We start from the raw sequence: 6,712 nt of genomic DNA on the forward strand, positions 1-6,712 counted from the left end.
TGCCGAGCCCCAGGGCAGAAGGTGTTCCCGATTTCTCCAGGGAAGAAAGGATTGGGGCACAAGAGTGGCCTCTCCACCCAACACCCTAACGAGCCCTCAGAGAGCCAGGCACCTGCCCCTGTGGTGGATGTACACCTGGCTGACCTCCCTGGCACCGCAGGTCCCCTCTGCTGGGCTCAGGGCTTGGCAGATGCTTCTAAGATGCTGACCTTAACTTTTGCCTTGTTTATCCTGAAGTTACCCCTCCTTTTAGGCACATTAAGCATTCCCAGATGTTTGAGAAATAACGACAACGTATACAAGGACGGAGATGTGGTGGTTGGCGGGTTCTTTCCACTTTCCACATTTCAGTACAAGCTGGACAACGAATTGACAGGCGAGTCCATTTATTCCCTGCGGTGAGTGCCATTTCCATTCATGTATTTTCTGTGTGATTATCAGGATGAAGAATGCTGAGGGGTCTGGAAGGATAGAGCAGCTCTCTCTCCTGTCCTTCCCAACCCACCACCCAGGAACCACTCAGGATTTTTTTTTCTTTTCTTGCTGAGTACTTTCTGCCCTTTCAAAGGGTAAGAGAGGATTTTGTTTTTCTTCCTGTGAGTTCCCCTTTGCACTGGTGACAGGTGAGAGGGACAGCAGTCTCCACCTTGGTTCATCATCTCTGTCCATCCTGAGAGCTGCCAGGGCATGGGGTCAAGTGACATCCCTTAGAAAAGCAACCCAAGCCCCTGGCCTGGGCTCAGCACTAAGACACTGCCACAAACCGTCACTTCCACAGAGCCGAGGGTCTGCTGAAGCTTCTTCCCTCAGCATATAGTCCCTGACACCCCTACAGGGGGCCTCCAGTGTTCATTCCCCATCTGCTCAGGCAGACTTCTTACTGGGGATGTTTAGTCATTCTTATGAACAATCTGTACAACATTATTTCATGCCAGACGTGCTCTATGCCTCCAGGAGCTGGAAGTCAGGCCAGGAATGAGATCCATGAGATTTTTATGACCCTCCAACGTGATTTCACTTCAGCTGGACACACAGGACCCATCTTTTGACTTGGATGTATCCACATCAGTTCTGTGGTCCATGTTCTGATTAATAAACAGATGATGCTGAATTCCAGAGGATTCCAGCTGACAATACTTCTCTGAGTAGGGGGATGTCACTAAGAGTAATGATTCCCCATGTCCCTGATCAGATACTGGAGTGACAGGTGTGTCAATGATACCTGCCCACTTTTGGGAAAAAGAATATCAACATTTTGTTTTATTTTATTGTACATTGACAATTTATAAATTTAGAGAGTACAAAATGATGTTTGATATATGTATATGATGGGGTATGAATGTATCAAACTCTACTTATCATCTTAAATAGTTATCATTTTCTGGTGAAAACCATGTTTGAAACTATTCTGAGGCTCATTTGCTAAGTACACTCTAGAAATGTTCTTGACATTTTCTCTGGTCCTGCAGGAAAGTATTATTTCCTTCACATTTAATTAAAATATTTTGGACTGATTGATATGTGCAAATGTTTTTTCTTTGATGGTGTTATATTTGTAGTTATATTTTGAGGTTGATCATATTTATACATACTCTGTTAAGAATACATTCTTGAAAGAGTTGCTCTTTACTATTCTATTTAACTATAGACCTTTCCGTTTTAAAAGAACAGATTTCATTTTGAGGAAAAGATATATTTGGTTGTCAATTACTGTAGATATTCTCATGATGTTGTTCCTTGTTTTAAACATTTTTTGAGTGTGGCATATTTAAAGTAGAAAGAATACAAGCCTTCAGGTAGAGTGAAGTCTCATCATTTGTTTTTTTGTTTTATTCTTTATGCCTGTTAGTCAATGTTCAATTTTATAAATAGACAAAAGTTTATTTTAGTACTTTATTTTTCTACAAGAACAATTGAAAGCCTCTGGATTTTATTTTGCATTAATATGAGTATATAAACAACTTTATTTTGTTGATGGTGGTGCTGGGAATTGAACCCAGGGCCTTAGTGCATGCAAGGCAAGCACTCTACCAACTGAGCTATATCTACAGTCCTTGTAAACAGCTTTGTAAGTCATAATCATTTGCTTCCACCACCGAGAACATTATTTCTAACTTCCTTTTTCCACTTTTCTGATGCAGGAAGCACTTATGCATAAACCCAGGTCATTTCTCTACTTTCCAATTCAGCCTACTGATGTATCCATGTTTTCTGAGATCACTGCTGCCTTTAAAATATTATAGTAATTGATGTTATTTTTCTCATTCTTCCCTTATTATTCTTAATTCTTTCTACTAATTTTCTAAACTTTTCATGTTGCCAGAATGCTAAGAAAATTTTGCTGTAACTTTGTAAAACACTTTTGCAACATCTTGCCAAGGTATACCTTTGGTAGCACCTTTTGGAGAATAGTGACATCTTGCAACATGATTTTAAATGTTTTTAGGGTTTTAGTAGAATTTTAAGTTTTATCCAAGAAGTCAGTTTAAATTTTCTTATGTTTCTTATTATGCTACATACATGTTCCCATTAGCATTGACTGTTTTTTCTAATAGCCATTAGCAATTGCGGAGTCTTTTAGTACTTGGTTGGCCTCTGAGCATCTTTCTTAGTTCTGTTCCCTTTTGTATTTTCCATGCATTTCCCAGGTAAATAAATACTACAGCCTGGTACTGTTTCTATTCTCATTTGCCTATCATTTGTGCATATCTAATAGCTTAGAAAATCCAATAGATGATTCTATTGCTAACAGAAATTATTGTTTGATTTTATGGGAATGCAACTGACAGAGATTTTTCATCATCTTTATTTCATTCCAATAACAGGAGGTCACAGAGTGCCAACAGTGCAGATGTCAGTGTTCACAGTGTTGGCTCTGGTGTGGGGCAGCAGAGTGCCTGTCTGTGCAGCCCACTGCTGGAAGGGTGTGACCTTACATGCCCAACACCCCCCTGACTCACCACAAGTGCTATAGGTATTGATCTGAAAGAATTTTGGTTTTATCACTTAATTTTGTTTTCAATTGGCAAAACTATAAGTATTTATGTGGTGCAGTGTAACACTTTGGTGTATGATTTCATCATGAAATGAATATATCAAGCTAATTAGCATATCAATCACCTCACATGCCTCACCAAGTTGATGGGCTAGGACAGGGTTATTGTTTTAGCTGTTTGGTTAAAACAATGTTAAGAAAATCTCCTCCAACAGAACACATATGGTAACTCAGAAATAAATGCTCCCTTTTACGAAATGTTTTCTATGCTTCAATGAACATAATGGGACTTCTTCCTTTGGAGATAGATGGATATTAAATGTGAGGACTTACAAAGATTATTTAAGATTCTATGCAGGACAATCTTTGTTCTAATTTAAACTTGGATGTTGCTAGTGAACTCATGTGAATTCCATCAATAACAGACAGGCTCTGTTTTAAGAGTTTCTTAGAAGACTGTGTATCTATTCCTGAGTTTTGGAAAATAATATCAGAAATCTATATAGGCTCTGAATTTGCATTTTTTTCTTAAAACTTTTGTGGAAACCATATAGTTCTATTTACATATTTTCCTCTCCTTATTTTACTTTTGTGTAGACTTATGAAACTATATTTTTCTTTTAAAAAACCACAGTCTTTCCCCTGAAGTCAAAGGAATGGATTCCCACTTGCCTGTATGGCTTCACTTATAATCTCCCTTACCCAATGTTGTCAACATTTGCTTTCCCTAAAATATTTTTCTTCATTAGACTTGTCTGAATAATGTCAATCATAATATTCTTTACAAAGAACCAGATCTGCTGATAATTTTTCTTTTAGACATACTTGACATTTTTTTCTTACTGTTTCAATCTCCAGTCTCATCTCCTGAATTATTTCAAATTTATTTCATTTCTCATTTACTTATAGTTTAAGTCTTAATTCACATACTTTTATTTTTTACACTATTTAAAAACCATAATGCTCAGAAATTTTTTTTGGATCAAACACTTTCATTTGCTTCACTCTTTCCTCTTCTCTTTCTCTTGAGCTCCTTGTTACTACTTTCTAATTGATGGTGTCATGATTTGGATATGAGGTGTCTCCAAAAGACTCATGTTACGTAATGGAGCAATGATCAAAGGTGAACTGATTAGCTTATGGGAGCATTGGCCAAATCAGGGGATTAATCCACATGAAGGATCAGTCATTCGGAAGGACTACTGACTAGAGGAAGTAGGTCGGGGGCACGCCCTTAGAGTATAGATTTTGTCCCTGAAGTGCCTCCTCTTTCAGACCATCATGAGCTCCAGGGGCTGCTCTTCTGCCCTGATGTTCAGCCAACTCAGGCCCAGAGCAATGGGACTGCTGCCGTGGTCTGAACCTGAAACCACAAACCTAAAGTACACTTTTCCTCCTCTACTTTGCTTTTGTCAGGTGTTTTGGTCACAGCTATGTAATTATAATCAACACAGTTAATTTCAGTATTTAATGAGGATTTTTCTAGTGTGTGGTTTAACCAACTGGATTTCAATTTTGCCTGCTCATATGATGAGCTACTGAATTGCAATTTCTGTGGTTAAACCAAGGAGATACACACACACACACACACACACACACACACACACACACACACACACACCTCTCTGTCTCTGTCTCTGTCTCTCTCTCTCCTGGGGGTTTTAGAAATTCTCCATTCTTTTTTTATTTCACAAATATGAATTATGCATCACAGTTTTGAGAATCTCTTTGCTGTCTCTTTTCTTTAATGAAAATGCAAAGACATGAAATTGGTTTGTAAATTCATTTCCCCCCCATCTACAGTTATATGAAAGGAAAGAAATCAAAAGGCAGGATTTTGCTGGGCATCAGTGCACACGCCTGTAATCCCAGTGGCTCGGGAGGCTAACACAGGAGAATACTGAGTTCAAAGCCAGGCGCAGCAAGGGCAAGGTGCTAAGCAACTCAGTGAGACCCTGTCTCTAAATAAAAATTAGGACTGGGGATGGGGCTCAGTGGCCATGTGTCCCTGAGTTCACTTTTCACTTCCAAAAAAAAAAAAAGGCAGATTTTATTTCTGGAAGTATGAGCAACTAGATAGATTTAACTTCATAACGTGGAAAAATGATTCATAAAGTGCAATTTTAATTGCATTCATGATCTTTCATGATTTTGTCAAAGAAATCTCCTAGGATAGAAGAAATCCATGTGAGCAAATGAAATTTGGAGTTAAATGATAGCAATCCAAAAATTAAAAGAGTTTTCTTTAGGTCACAAGCAACTTGGAGCAACTGAATTTGGGACTTCCAGGTTAACTGGAAGTCATAGAAAAGAAAAAATACTCAACTAGGTATCACCTCACATGACAAAGAGCAGAAGCCAGTGACGTTCTTCTTGGAAGAACAGATCCTAGACGTAGAGGCCAGGCTTTCCATAAGTCAAAGTCTCATAAGGATGAGTTTACAGTCAAAGTGCACCAACACCCAAGGGAACGAGGCATTGTTAATAATGACAAAACAAATGATACTGAAAATTAAAAATAATAGGATTTGAGCCCCAAATCCTCAACTGTTTGGTGTACTAACTTCAAAAATATAGAAGGACTGTTATGCACTATTCACAAAAATAAAAGATGGAGTAATCGAAAAAGGAGGAAACTGGAAACTATCAAAAATGATCAATTTGAAGCATAGCACTAAAGCCTTTTAAATGTTAAAACTTTAACTAATAGATGATATAGGACACATGCATGTAGAGAACTAAATTCTAACTCTGAAAAAAACTTGGGACCAGCACAGAAAGTCAAAGACTAGGAAACATGAAATGAAAGTACACGTGGAAGAGAGAATGAAAAGAAGAACAGAAGACCAAAGACAGTGATTCCCTTAGGAACAGCTGCAAGGTGAAGGGCCCATGAACCATGCAGACCAGGTGACACATCCACTTCAGAGGGCATAGTCTGCTGGGCACATCAAATAGAAGCAAAGAAGTTCTAGAAAAATAAATTAATTGAGAGCAAAGCAAGCCTGTTCATAATCACAAAAAAAGGGCAAATAATCAATTCTTCAGTTAAATACAGATTCCCAATGGAATAGAAAAATCACAGATTTACAGAGAAATGCTAAATAAAAACCACATGGAACAGTGCCAAGTCCAGATAAGGCAGGAGCAATAAATATGCACTAGGCAGACACCAAGCAAAACAAACCCAGGGCTATTGTGAAATCCAATACCACAAGAAAAAGGAAAACTCATCTTGACAAATCAAAGGGCCCATTGATAACAGAATAAAATTTCAACCAATCACAAAGAAATAGTAATTGTTGGGCTGGGGATGTGGCTCAAGCGGTAGCATGCTCGCCTGGCATGTGTGCGGCCTGGGTTCGATCCTCAGCACCACATACTAACAAAGATGTTGTGTCTGCTGAAAACTAAAAAATAAAATAAATAAATAAATAAAAAGAAATAGTAATTGTTATCTTACATATTATATTATTTTAATATTATAGCACCTCAAATATAAAGAAAGAAAAGGAGGAGGAAGAGGAGAAACAAGTTATGTTATTTGCTATAGCTACAAATTTAAAGGCCTTACAGAAGCCAATTATACGTGCAGATTGACTTGATCCTTAATTAGGGCCTTCATGCTTAATGAGGTCATTGACTCAGACAGTGCAGGCTGCTATAACAGCATACCATTTGTATTTGTTGTGGCTTACTGCACAAATATCTATTTTT

At 38.0% G+C, this 6,712-nt stretch overlaps 1 protein-coding gene across 1 annotated transcript in view; it reads right to left on the reverse strand.

The window, feature by feature from the left end:
- The window catches only part of LOC144371740 (vomeronasal type-2 receptor 116-like), an 86,202-nt gene that overhangs the window by 18,180 nt on the left and 61,310 nt on the right, over nt 1–6,712 (reverse strand). The gene's annotated exons all lie outside the window — the stretch shown is intronic.

Source organism: Ictidomys tridecemlineatus, chromosome 2, assembly GCF_052094955.1.
Source record: "Ictidomys tridecemlineatus isolate mIctTri1 chromosome 2, mIctTri1.hap1, whole genome shotgun sequence".
NCBI lineage: Eukaryota > Metazoa > Chordata > Mammalia > Rodentia > Sciuridae > Ictidomys > Ictidomys tridecemlineatus.